Below are 21130 nucleotides of genomic sequence, written 5' to 3'. Positions count from 1 at the left end.
CTCTAAGCAATGATGCCTTAACCTTTTTATCCTATTGAAGATATAAATATTTTACTCTGTGTGTGTGTGTGTGTGTGTGTGTGATGGTCTCACTCTGTCACCCAGGCTGGAGTGCAGTGTCACAATCCTGGCTCACTGCAGCCTCCACCTCCCAGGCTCAAGTGATCCTCCCACCTCAGCCTCTAGAGTATCTGGGACTACAGGTGCAAAAAAGCATGCCTTACTAATTTTTTGATTTTTTGTAGAGATGACGTCTCAGTATGCTGCTCAGGCTAGTCTCAAAGTCCTGGGCTCAAGCAATTCTCTTGCCTCTGCCTCCCAGTGGTAAGATGACAGGCGTGAACCACAATGCCCAGCCTGAAATTTTTACATTTCAATTTCAAATTCAAATTTTACATTTCAATTTCAAAATTTCAAATTGTTCATTGCTACTATATAAAACTTCAATGACTTTTTGGTATCTTTTGGCTTTGTTAAACTCATTCATTAGCTCTACTAATTTAATTGCGTATTCCTCAGGATTTTCTAGATACATTTTTCTTAATACAGAATCATGTCGTTTATAAAAAGACAGTTTTGCTTCCTCCTTACAAGTCTGCCTTCTTTTCAGTAATTTTATTTTTCTCATAGCAGTGTGTAGAACCTCCATTCTATGCAGCTTTGTTGAATAGAAGTGTGAGAGGGGGCATCCTTGCCTTGTACCCATTTTTAGGAAGAAGCATTTAGTCTTTCACAATTAAACTTGATATAAAGTGTAAGTTCTTGTAGATTGTTTATATCAGGTTGAAGAAAATTCTTTTTATTTTTATTTTCTTGAGACTTATTATCTTTGTTAGGGATTGCATTTTCTCAAAGGGTTTTTCTATATCTACAAAATGATCAGGTTGATTTTTTCTTTATTCTATTAATTTTATATAAATGCCATATAATAATGGCATACAATATTTTTAGGTGTTGCTGAATTCAGTTTGCGAAAAATTCATTAAGAACATTTGTATTTATATTCATGATAAATATTGGTGTGGAGTTTTATTTTCTGGTGATGCCTTTCTCTGGTGTTGGTGATAGAGTAGTACTGGTTTTATAGAATGGGCTGGGAAGTGCGCCTTCCTCTATTTTTTGAAAGAGTTTATGAAGGAATTTTATTATTTCTATTTTAAATATTTGATAGATCACACAGGTGAAAGTTTATAGGTCTGGGCTTTTCTTATGGAAAAAATTTTAATTACTGAGGTAATGTCTTATTACAGTTAACTCAGGTTTCCTATTTCCTTTTGAGTCAGTTTTGATAATTTATGTCTAAGTTTTATTTTATCTAAATTATCTAATTTTATGGCATATCGTTTTGCACAGTATTATACTTAATTCTTTTAATTTCTTTATACTTGTTAGTAATGTTCCTTTTTATTTCTGATATTGGTAATGTGTTTCTTTTGTTTACTTTTTGTCATTACAGCTAAAGGTAACTCAATTTTATTTTTGATCTCAAAAAAGCAACTTTTGATTTAATATTATTGTTACCACTTTCCTGTTTATTCCTTTTGTTATCCTTCTAATGTTTAATATTTTCTTTCTTCTAGTTTTGTTCTACATTAAGCGGAAACATTATGCAAGCCATAAATTGAGTGAGGGATATTGTAAGTAGTAGTTTTGTTCCACTTATTTTATTAGTCTCTTAAGGTGGAAGCTTAAATTATTGATTTTAGAACTTTCTGAAAACCAGAACTTTCTGATTTTCTTTAGTTGTTTTTTGCTGTAAATGTCCCTCTAACCATTGCTTAACTGAACCCCATAAATTCTGCTAAATAGTACTTTCATTTTTGTTAATTTCAGTATTTTCCTAAAATTCCCTTTTGGGTTATTTAACAGTATGTTGTTAAATTTCCAAATATTTGAAGAAGTGGCTATTTCTAAGATTTCTGTTTGTTGGTTATCTCTAATTCCACTGTGGTAAGATGACATATTTATGGGACACAAATACTTTTAAAATGATTTGAAGCTTATTTCATCACCCAAAATATGCTCTATCTTGGAGAATTCCCCATATGTGCTTGAAAATATTATCTTTCACGCGCTCTCTGTGAAGAGACCACCAAACAGGCTTTGTGTGAGCAATAAAGCTTCCTTTTTTTTTTTTTTTTTTTTTTTTTTTGAGACGGAATCTTGCTCTGTCGCCGAGACTGGAGTGCAGTGGCCGGATCTCGGCTCACTGCAAGCTCCGCCTCCCGGGTTTACGCCATTCTCCTGCCTTAGCCTCCTGAGTAGCTGGGACTACAGGCACCCGCCACCTTGCCCGGCTATTTTTTTGTATTTTTTACTAGAGACGGGGTTTCACCGCGTTAGCCAGGATGGTCTCGATCTCCTGACCTCGTGATCCGCCCGTCTCGGCCTCCCAAAGTGCTGGGATTACAGGCTTGAGCCACCGCGCCCGGCCAACAATAAAGCTTCTTAATCACCTGGGTGCAGGCGGGCTGAGTCTGAAAAGAGAGTCAGCGAAAGGAGATAGGGGTGGGGCTGTCTTATAGGATTTGGGTAGGTAAAGGAAAATTACAGTCAAAGGGGGTTGTCCTCTGGTGGGCAGGGGTGGGGGATCACAAGGTGCTCAGTGGGGGAGGTTTTTGAGCCGGGATGAGCCAGCAGAAGGAATTTCACAAGGTAATGTCATCAGTTAAGGCAAGGACCGGCCATTTTCACTTCTTTTGTGGTTGAATGTCATCAGTTAAGGCAGGAACAGGCCATTTAAATTTCACTTCTTTTGTGATTCTTCAGTTACTTCAGGCTATCTGGATGTATACATGCAGGCCAAGGGGATATGATAGCTTAGCTTGGGCTCAGAGGCCTGACATTTCTGTCTTCTTATATTAATAAAAATAAAACAAAATTCCTGTCTTCTTATATTAATAAAAATAAAATAAAAATAAAACAAAATTAATAAAAAGTGTTGAAGTGTTGGGGCAGTGAAAATTTTGTTGGGGGGGGGTGCGATATGGAGAGATAATGGGTGATGTTTCTCAGGGCTGCTTTGAGCGGGATTAAGGGTGGTGTGCGAACCTAGAATGGGAAAGATTAAGCTGAAGGAAGATTTTATGGTAAGGGGTGATATTGTGGAGTTGTTAGAAGAAACATTTGTATAGAATTATTGGTGATGGCCTGGATACAGTTTTGTATGAATTGAAAAACTAAACAGAATAAGAGAAGGAGAAAAACAGATATTAAAGGACTAAGGATTGGGAGGACCCAGGACATTTAATTAGAGTGTCTAGGGAGGTTCAGCTTAGCCCTGCCGACAAAGATTATATATTTACTTTAAGAGGGAGTTAAGAGTGACGGTTTGGGGATAGCACCAGGAGATATCAGCTGTGATGGCTTGGAGAAACAGTGTAAACTGGCAGTATAAACAAGAGCAGGGCATTTATGAGTACTTGAGAATGGTGAATAGGAGTATGACTAGACAGAAGATAGTAGGGATGACAAGTTTTTTGGGGTGCAGTCCCAGTTGATCTGGTGTCTGGAATGAGACTGGGGCCTAATAAAAAGGAGCGTCTATACAGGATCTTAAATGGGCTGTACCCTATAGCAATCTGAGGACAGGCCTGAATTCTGAGAACGTAAGTGGTAAAAGTACTGTCCAGTCCTTTTTAAGTTGGTGGCTGAGCTTGGTAAGGTGTGTTTTTCAAAGACCATTAGTCCATTCTACCTTTCTTGAAGATTGAGGACTGTAAGGGGTATGAAGGTTCCATCAAAGACCAAGAGCCTGAGAAACTGCTTGGGTGATTTGACTAGTAATGGCTGGTCCATTATCAGACTGTATAGAGGCTGGAAGGCCAAACCGAAAAATTATGTCTGACAGAAGGGAAGAAATGACTGCGGTGGCCTTCTCAGACCCTGTGGGGAAGGCCTCTACCCATCCAGCGGAAGTGTCTACCCAGACTAAGAGGTATTTTAGTTTTCTGACTCAGGGCATGTGAGTAAAGTCAATTTGCCAGTCCTGGGCAGGGGCAAATCCCTAAACTTGATGTGTAGGAAAGGGAGGGGGCCTGAATAATCCTTGAGGGGTAGTAGAATAGCAGATGGAACACTGAAAAGTGATTTCCTTGAGGATAGATTTCCATGATGGAAAGGAAATGAGAGGTTCTAATAGACGGGCTAGCGGCTTGTAACCTACATGGAAGAGGTTATGAAATGATGACAGAATAGAATGGACCTGTGAGGCTGGAAGGAGATAATTTCCTTTGTGTAAGAACCATTTGCCTTCTTTGGGAAGAGACTGATAGGTGGAAGATTCAGCGGGGGAGTAGGTGGGAGGGACTGATGTGAAGGAGAAAAACTGGCCATGAGGGACAGAAATTGGAATGCTAGCTGCTTGTCTAACCACCTTATCAGCATAAGCGTTGCCTAGAGCAATGGGATCTGACGCCTTTTGATGGCCCTTGCAGTGAATGACTCCAGCTTCCTTTGGAAGTAAAGTGGCCTTGAGCAGAGTTTTTATTAAAGAGGCATTAATGATGGAAGACCCTTGCATAGTGAGGAAATCTCTTTCAGCCTATATAACAACATGGTGGTGCAGAGTATGGAAGGCATATTTAGAGTCAGTTTAAATATTGACGCTTAGTCCTTTTGCAAGAGTGAGGGCCTGAGTTAAGGCAACTAGTTCGGCTTGCTGAGAGGTAGTGGAGGGTGGCAGAGTGGTAGCCTCAATGATAGGTGTGGAAGATACTATAGCATAGCCTGCCTTTGCTGGTGAGTGGCGAATAGGCCTGGTGTAACTGCCATCAATAAACCAAGTGTCTTCAGGGTGCGGAACATGAAAGAATATGGGGAAACTGAGTGAATGTCAGATGGATCAGAGAGATACAGTCATGGGGGTCAAGTGTGGTATTAGGAATAATGTGGGAGGCCGGATTGAAGTCCAGGCCAGGAACAATGGTAATTGTGGGAGACTCAACAAAGGGTGGGTATAGCTGAAGGAGCCGCGGAGCAGAAAGTATATGCGTCAGGTGGGAGGAAGAAAATAGATTTTGGAAGTTATGAGAACTGTAGAAAGTGAATTGAGCATAGTTTGTGATTTTGAGGGCCTCTAAAAGTATTAGGGTGGTGGCGGCTGCCACACACAGACATGAGGGCTAGTAGGCTAAAACAGTAAAGTCAAGTTGTTTGGCTAAACAGGCTACAGGGTGCGATCCTGGCTCTTGTGTAAGAATTCTGACCACACCAATCATGCCTAGGAAGGAAAGGAGTTGTTTTGTAGAAGGGATTGGGGTTTGGGAGATTAGCCAGACACGATCAGCAGGGAGAGCACATGTGTTGTTTTTATGAGAATTATGCCGCGATAGGTAACCGATGAGGAAGAAATTTGGGCTTGACTGAAATAATGGGGGCTGTCTGTGAAGCCTTACGGCAGTACAGCCCAGATAATTTGCTGAGCCTGGTAGGTGTCAGGGTCAGTCTAAGTGAAAGCAAAGGGAGGCTGGGATGAAGGGTGCAAAGGAATACTAAAGAAAGTATGTTTGAGATCCAGAACAGAGTAATGGGTTGTGGAGGGATGTATTGAGGATAGGAGAGTATATGGGTTTGGCACCATGGGGTGGACAGGCAAAACAATTTGGTTGATAAGGCACAGATCCTGAACTAACCTGTAAGCTTTGTCTGGTTTTAGGACAGGTAAAATGGGGGAATTGTAAGGGGAGTTTACAGGCTTTAAAAGGCCATGCTATAGTAGGCAAGTGATAACAGGCTTTAATCCTTTTAAAGCGTGCTGTGGGATGGGATATTGGCATTGAGTGGGGTAAGGGTGATTAGGTTTTAATGGGATGGTAAGGGGTGCATGATAGGTCACTAAGGAGGGAGTAGAGGTATCCTATACTTGTGGGTTAAGGTGGGTGAGATATGAGAGGAAGATGCAAAGGAGACTTTGGGTTGGGAAGAAGGGTGGCAATGAGATGTGGCTGTGAGCCGCTAAGCCGAGCAGATCTGGGAAGGAGTCAGTCAGAGAGCCTTGGGCTAGAGCTTTAGGGGCTCTAGGAGTAGCTACTGTGTGAGCTGGGCAGTCTGATTTCCAGTGGGTCCCTGCACAGATGGGACATGGCTTGGGAGGAATCCCGGGCTGCGGGTATTCCTTGGCCCAGTGCCCAGATTTCTGGCACTTGAAGCAAGATCCTGATGGAGGAAGTCCTGTAGGAATGATTGACTGCTGAGGCTTAGGCGTGTGCAGCTTAGGCATTTTGAAGTCCTTGTGTGCCGGCGGTGTGACTGGGTTTTGTCTCATAGCAGAGGCAAGTAATTGTAACTCAGAAATGTATTGCTGTCTGGCTGCCTCCTCTCTATTATTGTACACCTTGAAGGCAAGGTTGATTAATTCCTGTTGTGGGGTTTGAGGGCCAGATTCTAATTTTTGAAGTTTTTTCCTAATGTCAGGAGTGGATTGGGTGATAAAATGCATATTAAGAATAAGGCGGCCTTCTGGCCCTTCTGGGTCTAGGGTGATAAAGCGTCTAAGGGTTGCTGCTAAGCGGGCCATGAACTGGGCTGCGTTTTCATCTTTACCTTGGGTAGTTTATTTAAGTTTGTCATAATTAACAGCTTTGTAAGCTGCCTTTTTAAGCCCTTCAACTAGGCAGGAAATCATGTAATCTCACCTAGCTATACCTGGGGAATCTGCCTGATAGTTCCATTAGAGATCCTCTCGGGGAACTGCTCTAATGCCTTCCTAGAGGTCTGACTTGTGAAGCCAGTGGTTATCAGTGTGAGATTGGGCTAGAGAAAAAACTCTTTCCCGTTCATCTGGGGAGAGGGTAGAAGTCAGGATGACATTTAAGTCATTCCAGGTTAAACTGTAGGACAGAGTTAGATATTGGAATTCCTGTATGTATTTAGTGGGGTCTGATGAGAAAGAGCCTAAATGCTGACTGATCTGAGAGAGGTCTGATAGAGAAAAAGGTACATGTACCTTGACTATGCCTTCAGCTCTAGCCACTTCTCTAAGATGAAATTGTTGTGCAGGTGGGGAAGATCTAGTCGCAGAACTAAACTGTAAGCCAGACGGGGTATGAGGAGTGGGGGTGATAGAAGGATTATAGGGTGGAGGAGTGGAGGCTGAGGAAGAACTGGGACTTAGCTCAGCCTGGCAATGAGGGTTGGGAAGAAGGGCGGCTGTGAGCAGTTCCCCGAGAGGATCCCTAATGGAACTATCAGGCAGATTCCCCAGGTATAGCCTGGGGAGGAAGGGAGAGGTCAGATGAGTCTGTAGAAAAGGAAGACTGGAAAGACTCAGCAATGCTTGGGGTTGGGACTGAGGGAACAGGCGAGAGGGAAAGAAGAAGGATTTGGGAGGAATTGCGTTGGGAACAGAGACTAGGGAGGGAACGAAGTGTGAAAAGTGCCTGGATGTAAGGCACCTCAGACCATTTGCCCATTTTATGACAAAAATTATTTAGGTCTTGTAGGATGGAGAAATCAAAAGTGCCGTTTTTTGGCCATTTAGAGCCATTGTCAGGTTTGTATTGGGGCCAAGCGGTGTCGCAGAAGAAAATAAGGCATTTAGGTTTTAGGTCAGGTGTGAGTTGAAGAGGTTTTAAGTTTTTGAGAACACAGGCTAAGGGAGAAGAGGGAGGAATGGAAGGTGGAAGGCTGCCCATAGTGAAGGAGGCAAGCCCAGAGAAAAGAGAAAGTAGAGACACGGAGAGAAGGGGTCGGGGGGTTCTTGCCCTCCAGAAAAGCAGAGAAGGGGTAGAGACATGGAGAAAAGGGTTTGGGGGGTTCTTGCCCCCCAGAAAAGCGGTACTTGCCACTAAGGGTGAAGGACCAAGGCAGGCATCCCTGCGGGTCGGACACCTCTGAAATGTGGGTGAATAATCAGGCAGTTGTCCCTGCGTGATTAATCACCAAGGGAAGACTGTCTTCCCGAGTCCGTGACTGGCGCTGGAGTTTTGGGTCCACGGATAAAACGTGTCTCCTTTGTCTCTACCAGAAAAGGAAAGGAATTTGAAATTAAGAGAAGGGAGAGATTGAAGTGTGGTGCCAAGACTGAAAGGAGAAAGAGGTTGAGTGATAGTGATAGAGGTTGGAGAAGAGAGTGAAAAGAGGCCGCTTACCAGATTTAAAATTGGTGAGATGTTCCCTGGGCTGGTTGGGCTGTGGACCAAAGGTCGTAGGTGGATCTTTCTCACGGAGCAAAGAGCAGGAGGACAGGGGATTGATCTCCCAAGGGAGGTCCCCTGATCCGAGTCAAGGCACCAAATTTCACACCTGTCCGTGTGAAGAAACCACCAAACAGGCTTTGTGTGAGCAATAAAGCTTTTTAGTCACCTGCGTGCAGGCGGGCTGAATCCAAAAACAGAGTCAGCAAAGGGTGGTGGATTATCATTAGTTCTTACAGGTTTTGGGATAGATGGTCGAGTTAGGAACAATGTTTTGCAGGCAGGGGGTGGATCTCACAAAGTACATTCTCAAGGGTGGGGAGAATTACAAAGAACCTTTTTAAGGATGGGGAGATTACAAAGTACATTGATCAGTTAGGGTGGGCAGAAACAAATTACAATGGTGGAATGTCATCAGTTAAGGCTATCTTCACTTCTTTTGTGGATTTTCAATTGCTTCAGGCAATCTGGATGTATACATGCAGGTCACAGGGGATATGATGGCTTAGCCTGGGCTCAGAGGCCTGACAATATCTATCTTCAGTAGTTACACCAAAGGGTTTATATATGACGATTAGGTCAAATTGTTTTATAGTCCTGTTCAAGTCTTTAAACTTGATAAATTTCTATCTTTCTTATTAATCATTGAAAGTAAGTCACTGAATTCTTTCAGCAGTTATTGTTGAATGGTTGATATATCATTTCAGTTTGCTAGTTTGTTGTTTCATGTGCTTGGGATTCTCTTGCTAGATGTGTATACACATTATGGTTGTTACGTATTTCTGATGTACTTAAGTTTCCCTCTACAAATTGCCCCCTACATATTTAGGCATTAAAAGAAAAATTCAGTCAATCTATGTCTTTGAATACAAAGTGTTTTTGGTAGAAATTATAGAATCAGGTTTTAAAAAATAAATCTAAACTGGCAGTCTGGTTTTTCACTAAAGAATCTTTACATCTATTATCATTTTTATATAGGTAAAATTTTATTTGCCAATTTGCTTGCCATTTGAATGCTACCATTTTTAAAGTTTTTATTCCTCTCTTGCTGTTTTGTTTTAGGTTACATAAATATGGCTTTACTTCTGTTATTTCTTAATATATTATTTTGAGGGTTCTTTTTTTTGTAGTTGTTGTAGGCATTATAATATTCCTCTAAACCTACTTCAAAATAATACTAATTTAAATCCATTAATTACAGAAATTGCTTCACTATATGTCCCTTTACTACCTTCTCCTTTTTGTTATTTTCCTGTATATGATAAACCCCTGAAACCGTTTAAAATTATAATCTAAAAAAATCATAAGAAGATATCTGGCTACCTTATTAGGAATGATTTGGCTATTTTCCAGAACTCCCTGTTAAATCCTTGAATAGTCCTGTGTTCTACATCTCACCTCCAATCGACCTGCAATCTCAGCCAAATGAAACCTCTGAACTCCCTTGTTTTCTCACCTTTGAGATTTCTTTGACCACATTACAAGTCAAGGGAGTTCTCTTCTCCCATGATGGGTAACTTCCTATTTTCAAAGCCAGCCACACCTTGATTGAACTAAGGCTCTGATGGAGCTGGTAGGTGGGATGGAGGATGGGAGCATCCTTACTCAAAAATGTCTCAGATTCCCACATTTAATACCAGAAGTTTGGTAGTTTTCATAAATAAACCCTTCTCTGTTTTATGCTTTTGGTTAAATATCGGGTTGCTTAAATGATTTTTTTTTTTTTAATCATCTTATCCAGATGTATCGTTGCTTTTTTGGGGATAGGATTTGTTGACCTTCTCACTCTATCACACTGGAAATTGCTCTCTGGACCTGTTTTATTGTTAAAAGCCACTTCTAAAAATACAATATAACCTAAAGATCTTAACAGTTCTCTGGACAGAATTTCTGCATTGCCTATCAAGTTAAGTCTAGACTGTCCTGCCCGAGTTCATGGCTCATTTGTTTGGCCCCAGGCTGCCCTTTAAAGCCTGTACCTGATCTTGAGTGTGGCTTGGCTGAATAGCCTACTCAACATTTCCCTTTCCTCTCCAGAATGCTTCTTTTTCTCTTACTAACCTAGACAACTCTCTGTTCCACCCATGGACACTTCTTAGAGACTCTATTATTAGTCACTTTTATACGTAGTATATTCTGCCACATTGAGATAGTATCTTTTTTAAAGCAGAAGCTATGCATTATATATCTTCTTTGTTTCAAATGAGTTTAATTCAGATCCTTGAACAGGAAAAGCATCACTGAATGTTTCTTTCATAAAATAAGGAATAAAAACATGATATATTTTCCTCTGAGATACAGTAATCAGCATCAGGCAGAATAAGAGAAATGCTGAAAAAAGAGATCTTAAGAAAGAAATTCAAGATACGTAGTCTTGATTTCCTTAGAAAAATGATGACTTCATTAGTTCTAAGTGAGCATGGGACAGGAGGGATGGTGGCTTAAGGATTAAGGGTATTTAAAACAGCTAAGGTTGAAGGCTGAGAGAAAACCAGGTTTGGGTGAGAGATGAGAGACGGGAGTAAGAGAAGAATGAAAAACATAAATGCCCCGTGTAGGGTGCCCTCACAGAGCTCTGGACATAGCTTAGAGTAATTTTGAATTGAATGAAACATGGTCAGACTAGAGATATCCCTAGCCAGAAACGTAAGTGTGGGCTCCCTTCATCTCTGTGCACAAAACATAGATACATCTTTGGCCTTCAAATGCCTTTACAAAGTCAGGCAGTGTTCTCTGTAGAGAGTTGGCTCAATTGTCTTTCACCTGGTCATAACCATTCAGAGTGTGCATACAGGATTACAGGAAGCTTTCTCTTCCCACAGTAAGGCACAACTAAAATTGTTTGGTGCAAAGCAGAAGCCTGAATTTTTTTTTAATAGGAAATCAGAGTAAGACCACTGTAACCACAGATTTATGTGAAATAGAAATCACAACTGTTCATGATCTTTTAGATGCAAAGTTATCAATAAGACCTAGTAAAGACCAGTGTTCTTTTTATGTCAATAGGCAAAATAGTACTGTTTCAGAAATTTCTCTAAACTTTAAGTGGTTTACATTTTTACCTGCCTCAGATAATGTATTTGTCATTTTTGTTTTTCTAAAACCAAATTTATATGATGAATCAGTCTCACAATTTATAGTAAGATTAAATTTTTTGAGACAGTCTTGCTCTGTAGTACAGGCTAGAGTGCAGTGGCATAATCTTGGTTCACTGCAACCCCTGTCTCCTAAATTTAAGTGATTCTCCTGCCTCAACCTCTAGAATAGCACCATGCTCAGCTAATTTTTGAATTTTTAAGTAGAAATGGAGTTTCACCATGTATGCCAGGCTGATCTTGAACTCCTGACCTCAAGTGATCCACCCACCTTGGCCTCCCAAAGTTCTGAGATTACAGGCATAAGCCACCATGCTGGCCAAGATTAAAATCTTGTATTATGTTTCCACATTATTGAATTTGATTGAACTGTTTGAGTGCTTTCTGCCTTCCCTGATAGAATAACTGTGTACACTGGAGAAAATGTCCTGGTTTATTACTGATTCTACACTAACTCAGTCCATTCTGTGCTACCATGAAGGAAGTCACAGCTCACATTTCTGAAAATGTACCCGTTGACATTAATCACCGTTTTATACTGCCCTGAATATATCAGATTAAACTTGGATAATTTTTTTTCTGCTATGAGGTAAAACTTGTGTCCTTTTCACAACTGAAATGCTTAGTTCAATCTTAATTGTTCCTTGTGAAAAAAATGTAGATTTTGCTACTCACAACATCCCTCACTCAATTTATTGCTTGCATAATGTTTCTGCTTTCTTATAATATTTCACAAGTCAGTGTAAAGATCTCATCACCTGATGTAGCCCACGCTTACAGCTTGTTGTTAAAAACACTCAATAAACCACAAGTTGGAATAGAAGTCAGTGATATGCACTTCTTAAAGAACAAAACAACAACAGTAAAATATCTTGTCCTTTGCTTACATAGTTCCTTCCTATTATCTCCACCATCCTTGTTTTCCTCTCCATAAACCTTATTTTGATGTCTTAAAATGTGGATCATCCCTAACTTTGGTTAGTACTCTTTGGCTCAAAAGAAATAGTTCTTTAAGGGTATAAATATCTGAACATTTGAAAAATAAATGATGTTTAGAATTGAGTCTATGACTTAAAAACAAAATTTTGTGCAGCTATTCCACTATTATTCCGGAAAAAATGACACTGTATCTAGTAGGAAGCCAGAAGGGGACAAGCAGAGTATTGGCGGTGGGCCAGAGTTTTGTGTTAACTTCAAGAGCAGAGGTGATTTTTAATGCCTCAACATCATTCATGAAATATTATATATATATAATTTGTACTCACAATAACAAGCATGCTCTCCAAGGAAACATTAAAATAAATAGCTTCTTTAACTCTTTTGTACCTTGATCATATCTTATTTTGATGAACCTATAAAAAAGGAAGATAAGATTGATGTTGGACAGATCAGTAGGGCAATCATGTACTTTATTACATATTTATGACTCTGAAAGATCAAAGGATGTTTTTATGCACATAACTTGGCAAATGTATTTTGCCACGTTCAGATATGTTCCAAGTGACTTCAGTGGGGAAGTGAAAAGATCTGGCACTATGCCTGTAATGCTATTTGGCAAGACACTGAATGATGGTGGGATTCAAGAACACAATAACATACTGTATTACATGTATATGTACACACACTCTATATATGTATGCACACATTCACTGGTATATAGGAAACGTGTGACTGTATACACACTCTATGTAAATATGCTCAGCTCTTACATAATCAAAGTAATTAGATGAAATAGTTATATCTGTGTGTATTGGTAATATTTTGTATACTGAAAATGTTTACATTATTCTTCCTTATTGCAACAATTTCAAGAAAATTGTAATTAAAATGTTACTATTAATACACCACAGATGATTAATATAGTACTGCATACAGTCTAAGTAATATTTTTGTATTTTTAGTAGAGACAGGGTTTCACCATGTTGGCCAGGCTGATCTTGAACTCCTGACCTCGGGTGATCCTCCCTCCTTGGCCTCCCAAAGTGCTGGGATTATAGGTATGAGCCACCGTGCCCGGCCCCTACTTCCTGCCTTTAAAATTGATGCTTTAAAGGTTGATTTACATTTGCAAAACATCACGGCCAAAATAATCAGAGGACAAACATTGAATGCTGACCAAAATAAGAAAACATACTAGATGTTATGTAAAAAATATCCAGAAAGGTTTGCCATTAAAAGATGTAACTTGGTCTAATTTTATAAAAACAAGATGACTGTTTGCTTGATTTTTTCTTTTAGTCTTGTCTTTTTTATAAGTGAGTAATTTGGGAAGGCAGCTTGAACAGCAAGTGGAACAGCACCTAAACACTGGTATTTCTTGCCTCGTGTTGGTACTCATGCATGTGAAAGGTACAGGTTTGTGTGAGATTTCCTACAATGCACACCGCATACATGTATATAGACTAAGGCTAAGACAATGCTATTAAGTAGCCTCAGGGGTAAAAATTTCCTCTTGCGAGTCATTCTGTGCATAAATGATGCTCCAAGCAGAATTTGTTCTTCAAATAGGATAGGTGAATGCAAATATTTGTGTTTGAACTTCATAAGCTTGAAAATAAAGAATAATTCCAGATTATAACTTTATACTATTTGATTGACTCATACAGTTTAAGAAGGTGGGTATCAAAATGTTCTAATAAAGAACCTGTCAACATCATGGAGGGGAGTATCAGTATTACCTGGAGCTAGGGTAACTTAGGGCTTCTCATTGAATGACTGTTGTTATTATGCATACATGTGCTATATTTGAATATGTGAGTGTGTGATGTAGTGTAGTATAGCTTAATTAAAATGTGCTTCATGCTCTGATTATCTGTAGAATTTTTTTTTAAAAAAGGCTTAGGAAATACTTTAGTTGTTACTATTCACTGATTGAATTTGTGTTGCTCCAAAAAATTATAATTTACAGATATAAATTTGTGACTGTAGGTATAATAAAGTATGTATTAAGAAGAATGTGCTCCAAAAACACTAAAACAATTATTAGTGCTGTCACGGAATTAAGAAGACATTCTACAAATGAAAATTTGAACTAGAGAAGTACAAATTCCTCAAATTTTACATGACTTGAAATGGTACTCCTTAATGTTCTTACTAGCGACTTTTTCCTTTCTTTTTTTTTCTTTTAGGCTTACTTGCTTCCACTTTTGTCAAATCCCGATGAATCTCAAATTCTTTGGTAAAAGCAGACAGCAGTGGCTCACGCCTGTAATCCCAGCACTTTGGGAGGCCAAGACGGGCGGATCACAAAGTCAGGAGATCGAGACCATCCTGGCTAATACGGTGAAACCCTGTCTCTACTAAAAATACAAAAAAATTAGCTGGGCCTGGTGGCGGGCACCTGTAGTCTCAGCTAGTTGGGAGGCTGAGGCAGGAGAATGGCGTGAACTCGGGAGGCGGAGGTTTCAGTGAGCCAAGACAATGCCACTGCACTCCAGCCTGGGTGGAGTTGAGAGGGTATTAGCACTTACCAAAAAAAAAAAAAAAAAAAAAATCCAGATTTTATTTTTATGTTTTTCACATATTTTATGGAGTATAGACCACACACCTATTAAAGAGCTTCTCTTAATGTGATTTGAGATTTGAAGTCTTTCCTAAGGAGACCAACTCAGACTATGTCTTCCTAACTTTCAAAGAGCAATAGGCTGAAGTGTTTAAGAGCATGATCTCTGAAGCCAGATTGCCTGGATTTCAATCCTGACCACTTAATCACTGTGCAACCTTGAGTGAGTTATTGAACTTCTGTGTGCCTCCATTTCCACATCTGAAAAATTAGGATGATAATAGTTGCTGCCTCAGAGAGTTGCTATGAGAGTTCAATGAACACTATATCTCAAGTATCTAAAACAATGTGAAGCAAATTGTTAACACAGCAAGATAACTATGTCAAATTACTGCAATTAGCTATAGGGTTCTTCAGATAGTGACATTCCTGGGCCACTTCTCTCTCCTGCATCCATCAAGTATGTATTGAGTGCCTTCTGCATACTGGATTCCATGTTAGATGAACCACACATACAGACTAGCAGGAGGCTATGCTCAAGGATACTGTTACATCATGTTCCTCTTCTGGGATGTGGAACTCTAAATTCTTTTAATGCCCCCTCTTAACAACAAAGAATAACTTTACAGTGAAAAATCCTTACAAAATTACCTTAGCCATGTGATCAAGGTTAACATCATCCATTATAAACAATGTAGATAGCATGCATTCTTATTATGATGTGATGAGAATGACATTTTACACTTGTGGTTTTCTCCCCAAAAACCCATCACCACAATCAAATCATGAGAAAATCATCAGACAAATCTGTATTGAGGGACACTCCACAAAATGCCTCACTACTACATTTTTTTTCTTTTCTTTTCTTTTTATTGGGAAGGAGTCTCGCCTGTTGCCCAGGCTAGAATGCAGTGGCATGATCTCAGCTCGCTGCAACCCCTGACTTCTGGGTTCAAGCGATTCCCCTGTCTCAGCCTCCCAAGTAGCTGGTACTACAAGCACACGCCACCACACCTGTCTAATTTTTCTATTTTTAGTAGGGACGTCGTTTCACCATGTTGGCCAGGATGGTGTTGATCTCTTGACCTTGTGATTAGCCCTCGGCCTCCCAAAGTGCTAGGATTACAGGCTTGAGCCACCACGCCTGGCCACTGCTACTCTTTAAACTGTCAAGATCATCAAACACAAAGAAAACCTGAGAAATCATCACAGCCAAAAGGAGCCTAAGGAGACGTGGTAGCTAAATGTGATATGAATGATATGAATCCTGCATGGAACTTGGAATGGAAAAAAAGGACAAAATAAATCAAACAACCAAAAAGGAGGTAAAAACTAAGGAAATCTAAATATAAATTTCATTTGAGTTTATTTATTTAGTTAATACGGCATCAGTATTGGTTCATTCATTTTGACAAATGTGGCTATAACAATTTAAGATTTTGACAATAGAAGAAATAGTGTAGGATATATAGGAATTCCTTGTGCTGTCTTAGCAGTATTTCTGTAAATCCAAAACTGTTTTAAAATTTTAATTTAATTTTAAAATACCCCTCTCTGCCCCAGAATCCTAGTCATAAAATTATCTCAAATTCCAGGGACCCATGAATGGCCAAACCCTTAAACGAGAAAATAATCCCTTTTCTATTCAAGGACTTTAGAAACAGACCCGTCCAAACAAAAATCACCATCAATGATGCAACTTTAACATTCTCCTACACATTTTTAATGGAAATATAAATGGAGCTAAAGATTCAGGACTTCGTTTTAGAGTAATAATAAGAGCTAGCATCCACTGAGCCTTTATTATATACTAGCTCGATGTGAAACTCTTTTCATGGATTAGCTCTTGGAAGCTGTTCAACACCCTCCACAGTAGAGACTCTGATTGCCCCCAGATGGGAAGACTGTTTGCCCTTGTATCTGTGACGGGCTTGCCCCTGTGATGGTGCAGTTTTAATTCAATGCTGCGCATGTAGAGGTCTCTCTGCTTTCCTTGAACTGAGTGCCCCTGTTCAGATGACTTAATGGCTATTCAAAAGTGCCTCCGCTGGGCTTCCTGGCATAAGCTGTACAACACTGTAACATTGCACAGGGTCTCCAGTGGGACCATTCACCTACAAGGGAGAACAGGAATAGTCAGTCTTAATCCTACAGGCAAGAGTTCATAATACTATCTGCATGTCCCACAGGACAACAGAAGCATTTATCTAATGATTGTGCATACAGAAATAGCAAGATGGGCTCTATGTAATTAGTGAATTCTGGAATTTTGAAAGTACCCTAGAAACAAATCTCTGTGTTTGTTATTTTAATTAATCAGTCTCATAATCACTCTTACCTGGGCCTCCAGAAAACACTGAGGAAAAAATGACTACATTGAGTCAATTCACCAGTTGCCTTCCAAGCGGGGCAAGAGCACAGCATCCCATGCTCAGAAGGAACCCCAGCTCAGTCTAATGCTCTGTGGGCATCATCTTGAAATTCTTAATAATGTTGGAACAAGGAGGTTCTGCCTTTTCATTTTGCAATGGGCCCCACAAATTATATAGCCAGTCCTGTGTGTAAGTTTTACGTTTGTTTTTCTCAAATGAAATCTCAAGTGCTGCTTTTCAAATTATATCTACCAGTGTAGCCACACAACTTTATCTTTGCTGAGTCTTCTTCAAAAAGGTAGAGCTATTCTTAAGAAAGAGGTTTATCCTAATTCCTACATAAAATGTCTCAAATCAAGCGAAGAAGTAACAGAACTCAACTCATATCTTTCTATCTTTCTGTTACTGGTTTGCAAACACTGAGTTCAAAAGCCCAGGCGAGTAGACACATTGGACCTGTGGTGAGATCCTGATTATAGATACAGACACTGTCAAACAAACCAGGAAAAAGTCATCAATGCACAGCTATTTTCCTATCTGGCCTGATCTAGAAGATTGAATACCCCAGTGGTTGGCCTACAATCACAGTGCAAAATTACGGAACTGAGAATGGTTCAAGAGAAAGGATCCTATAAAATCATGTGGCAGAAATATTTTAAGGCCATTTATCAGCAACTGACTTTATGCTCACCCTAGCCAGGCAAATTCTGATCTCCAAATTTGCCAAGAGATGAAAATAAATTACCTTTATTAAAGAGAAGCTGTGGACAAACATTGGCAAAGGATTATTAAATGGACTCACACGTAGACTGTATACACACTGAAGGAGCCCAATACTAGTGGTTTTGAATTTAACCTGGCAAAATTCTCTTCATACCAATAAAAGTGGGGTTTTTTTGTTTGTTTCCTGCAGGAAAACTAAAACCGGGAATAGAGATTTTTACCAGTATTTTTGCAATGCCTCATCATTGAGAAAAGTATAAAGAAATCTACTGAGAATGCCACTAGAGTGAAATGTCTTCCTTAAATATAAGAATTTTCTGAGTGCTGCTAATTCACTCTATTTAAAGAACCTGATTTTCGAATTACCTGCCTAATGGGGAGATTTGATTATTTCCACTTTGAATTCAACTATAGAATACACTTTTTTTTTTTTTTTTTTTTTTTTTTTTTTTTTTTTTTAGCTCTTGGCTTTATAACAGCCTCTAATTCTTTTTCCTACAAATATCCCTACTGCCTTCTTGGGCTTTCTCTCACCCTTCCTGTTGTGTCCTCCTGAGGTCTCTGCCTTTCCCTGGAGAATCTGGGGGCCAGGGCTTGCTTTGGTAGCTGAAGGCCCCTAATGAGAATAGCACTGACATCCCAGCCTCTAAGAGAGTGCCTTGTCTGCACGGTCACCTCAGAGCATGCTTGCAGAGGGTATCTTCTCACCCCTGTCAAGAGCTTTTGTTGAGTTCAAAACCTTATTACAATTAGAGTGGAAAAGCCTCACCAGGTTATTTAGATGTTATCTCCACCAGCAGAGAAATTTTCTGCAACATAGCCTGTAAAACTTCTTGTAAACTAAAGTTAATTGGCAGAGAATCCTCTGGTGTTCTAGAGATAATTGTGGGATGCTGTCAGGAGGTTTCCTTTGGGTTTACGATGGAATAATAAAATATTCTTTTTCCTTAGCTTTCTTTCTTCTTCTTCCTCTTGTTTTTTTTTTTTTATCTCAACTCTATTTATCTTGATTCTTCCTCTACGAGATTTTTCAAATGTACTACCACAGAACAGAGACCAATTTCACTCATTAGTAAAAATTAACTAGCTTCGTGTTCTATATGTGTCAATGTATCTGCCAAGCTCAGCTTCCACTTCTGCTTTAGTCTCCCACATTCACCCCTAAGCAGAGAATCTTCTGGGCTGTGTCTACAGCAGATGGATTTGATGGGATGACCTATTACCAATGGGATCCAATTAATAAGCTCGTAAAGAACCCAGGATAGGTACTACTCCTCCTGAAAGTGAGGAGTGATTTCAATTAGATTTTCTTTCTTAGACGTTTGAATTAAAACATGCAAAGGAACTAGATGGTGGTGGGGGCAGGGGAGAGATCCCCATGTAGAATTAAAGGTGCTGGCCGTACACATATATGTAAGAGAAGGAAAAGAATAGACACTTGTGGGGAGAAAATCAGAAATGTGAATAACCGTGAGAGACCAGAGAATAGCCACAGCTCTTCTCTTTCCAATTATATTGGGTAGAAGTTCCTCCGGTTCTTTATTTCATGTCTTTCCATTCAATATGACTTTATAGAACCAATGTGGAAGAAGCTTGTATAATACTCTATCCTTCTTAACTGAGCTTGCTCAGCTGAACTATTTTTTAAATATTTGACTATTTAACTGGGACACTAAGACAGAAGGTAGGAGTGGAGGTCCTGTCCTCATTTTTTGCTGAGAAATAGGGAAGAAAAAAAGAAAACAAGGTATGGATTTCCTTTTGGGAATACGATGCATGTGGTGCCAGAATCAAATTTGCTTCTCACACAACCTTACAATAAGGGTGCAATTATACCCCATTAGGTGAGATGGGGTGTGTTCAGGGTGGTGTGGGTGAAGACCACACCCCTATTTGAAATAGGGAAACTGAGATTTGAAATGTTAAATAATCTGTCCAAAGTGATTGAAGAATCTAAGATTTAAACAATTTTTTTTTCCAATTTTAAATCTCACAGTATTTTCATTATGCAATGTTATTTAACTGCAATAACAACAAGGTAAATGCAAAAAGAAGAGAGAAAGAAAAGAAAAGAAAAAGGAAGGAAAGACAGAGGAGAGAAACAAGCACTGACTGAGTCCTTATTACATGCAGGGTGCTTTGCATGGTACTTCATTCAGTCCTCACGACAACACTGCAGAACAGAACTGATATTTGTATTTTTATATATGAGAAAACTGAAGCTAAGAAAAGTCATCAAAATTACATAGCAAAGGGCAGAGCCAAGATTTATGCTAAGCCAAATTGACTCCTATACATCAGCTTCCACTAAACTGTGGCTTGGTCCTGGAGAAACATCCGTACCAGAACAACAGAACAATTATAGATGCATGCATACCTAGAACAAATATAAAGTTAACAATGTAGATATAAGTACAAACAAAATGTGAGTTTGGTGGGAACCATCATAACACAGACACCTTCAAAACACTTATGGAGTCTGGAAACAATGGAAGCGCATGGATGCCCAAAACAATGGAGGAAGCCATGGATTGTGTCCACCCAGTGGACACCACAACACACAAGCAGCCAGTGGACTGGCAGGACTCCCAGAGTAATACAGAGATGACAAGGGCAGCACACGCTAATGTACAATGTGCTCATCACTTCTACATGTTATTGTATATTTCCCTAGGTTTTCTGAGGAATGGGCAGATTTGATAGTTGATAGGGTTTGGATCTGTGTTTCCACCAAATCTCATGTCAAACTATAATACCTAGTGTTGGAAGTGGGGCCTAGTGGGAGGTGATGGAATCATGCCGGTGGGTGGTTTCTCCTGAATGGTTTAACACCATGCCCCTTGGTAGTGTCCTCATGATAGTCAGTGAGTTCTCCTGAGATCCAGTTGTTTACAAGCGTGTAGCACCTCCCCCCTCTGTCTGTCTTCCTCCTGCTCCAGCTGTGGAAGATGTGCTCGCTTTCCCTTCACCTTGTACCATGATTGTAAGTTTTCTGAGACCTCCTCAGAAGCAGAAGCCACTGTGCTTCCTATACAGCCTGCAGAACTATGAGCCAGTTAAACATCTTTTATTTGTAAATTACCCAGTGTCAGGAGGGCGAGAATTGACTAATAAAATAGTATATTTATAATAAATGTTTTTTTGAGTATAAGTCTGTTTCCATTCACTAACACAAATTATGATGACCAAATTGACAGGTGTCGAATGTTATCTATGTGCCAACCTCTTCAAACACTTATTGTAATTTATTTTCATCAGGATTGTTAGTATCCCTATTTTCAGAAGCAACAACTGAAACTCATA

The 21130-nt window shown here is 39.6% G+C and overlaps 1 long non-coding RNA gene across 1 annotated transcript in view; it reads right to left on the bottom strand.

Moving 5' to 3' along the window:
• Positions 1–21130, bottom strand: part of LOC123574373 (uncharacterized) — a 177973-nt gene that overhangs the window by 9046 nt on the left and 147797 nt on the right. Inside the window, exon 3 of the long non-coding RNA XR_006699227.2 lies at positions 12496–12582. This is a non-coding gene — a long non-coding RNA (uncharacterized lncRNA). The remainder of the gene's footprint in view (positions 1–12495; positions 12583–21130) is intronic.

Source organism: Macaca fascicularis, chromosome 7, assembly GCF_037993035.2.
Source record: "Macaca fascicularis isolate 582-1 chromosome 7, T2T-MFA8v1.1".
Classification (NCBI taxonomy): Eukaryota; Metazoa; Chordata; class Mammalia; order Primates; family Cercopithecidae; genus Macaca; species Macaca fascicularis.
The sequence above is the reverse complement of the archived record's forward strand: the minus strand, read 5'-3'. Positions and strand labels throughout refer to the sequence as shown.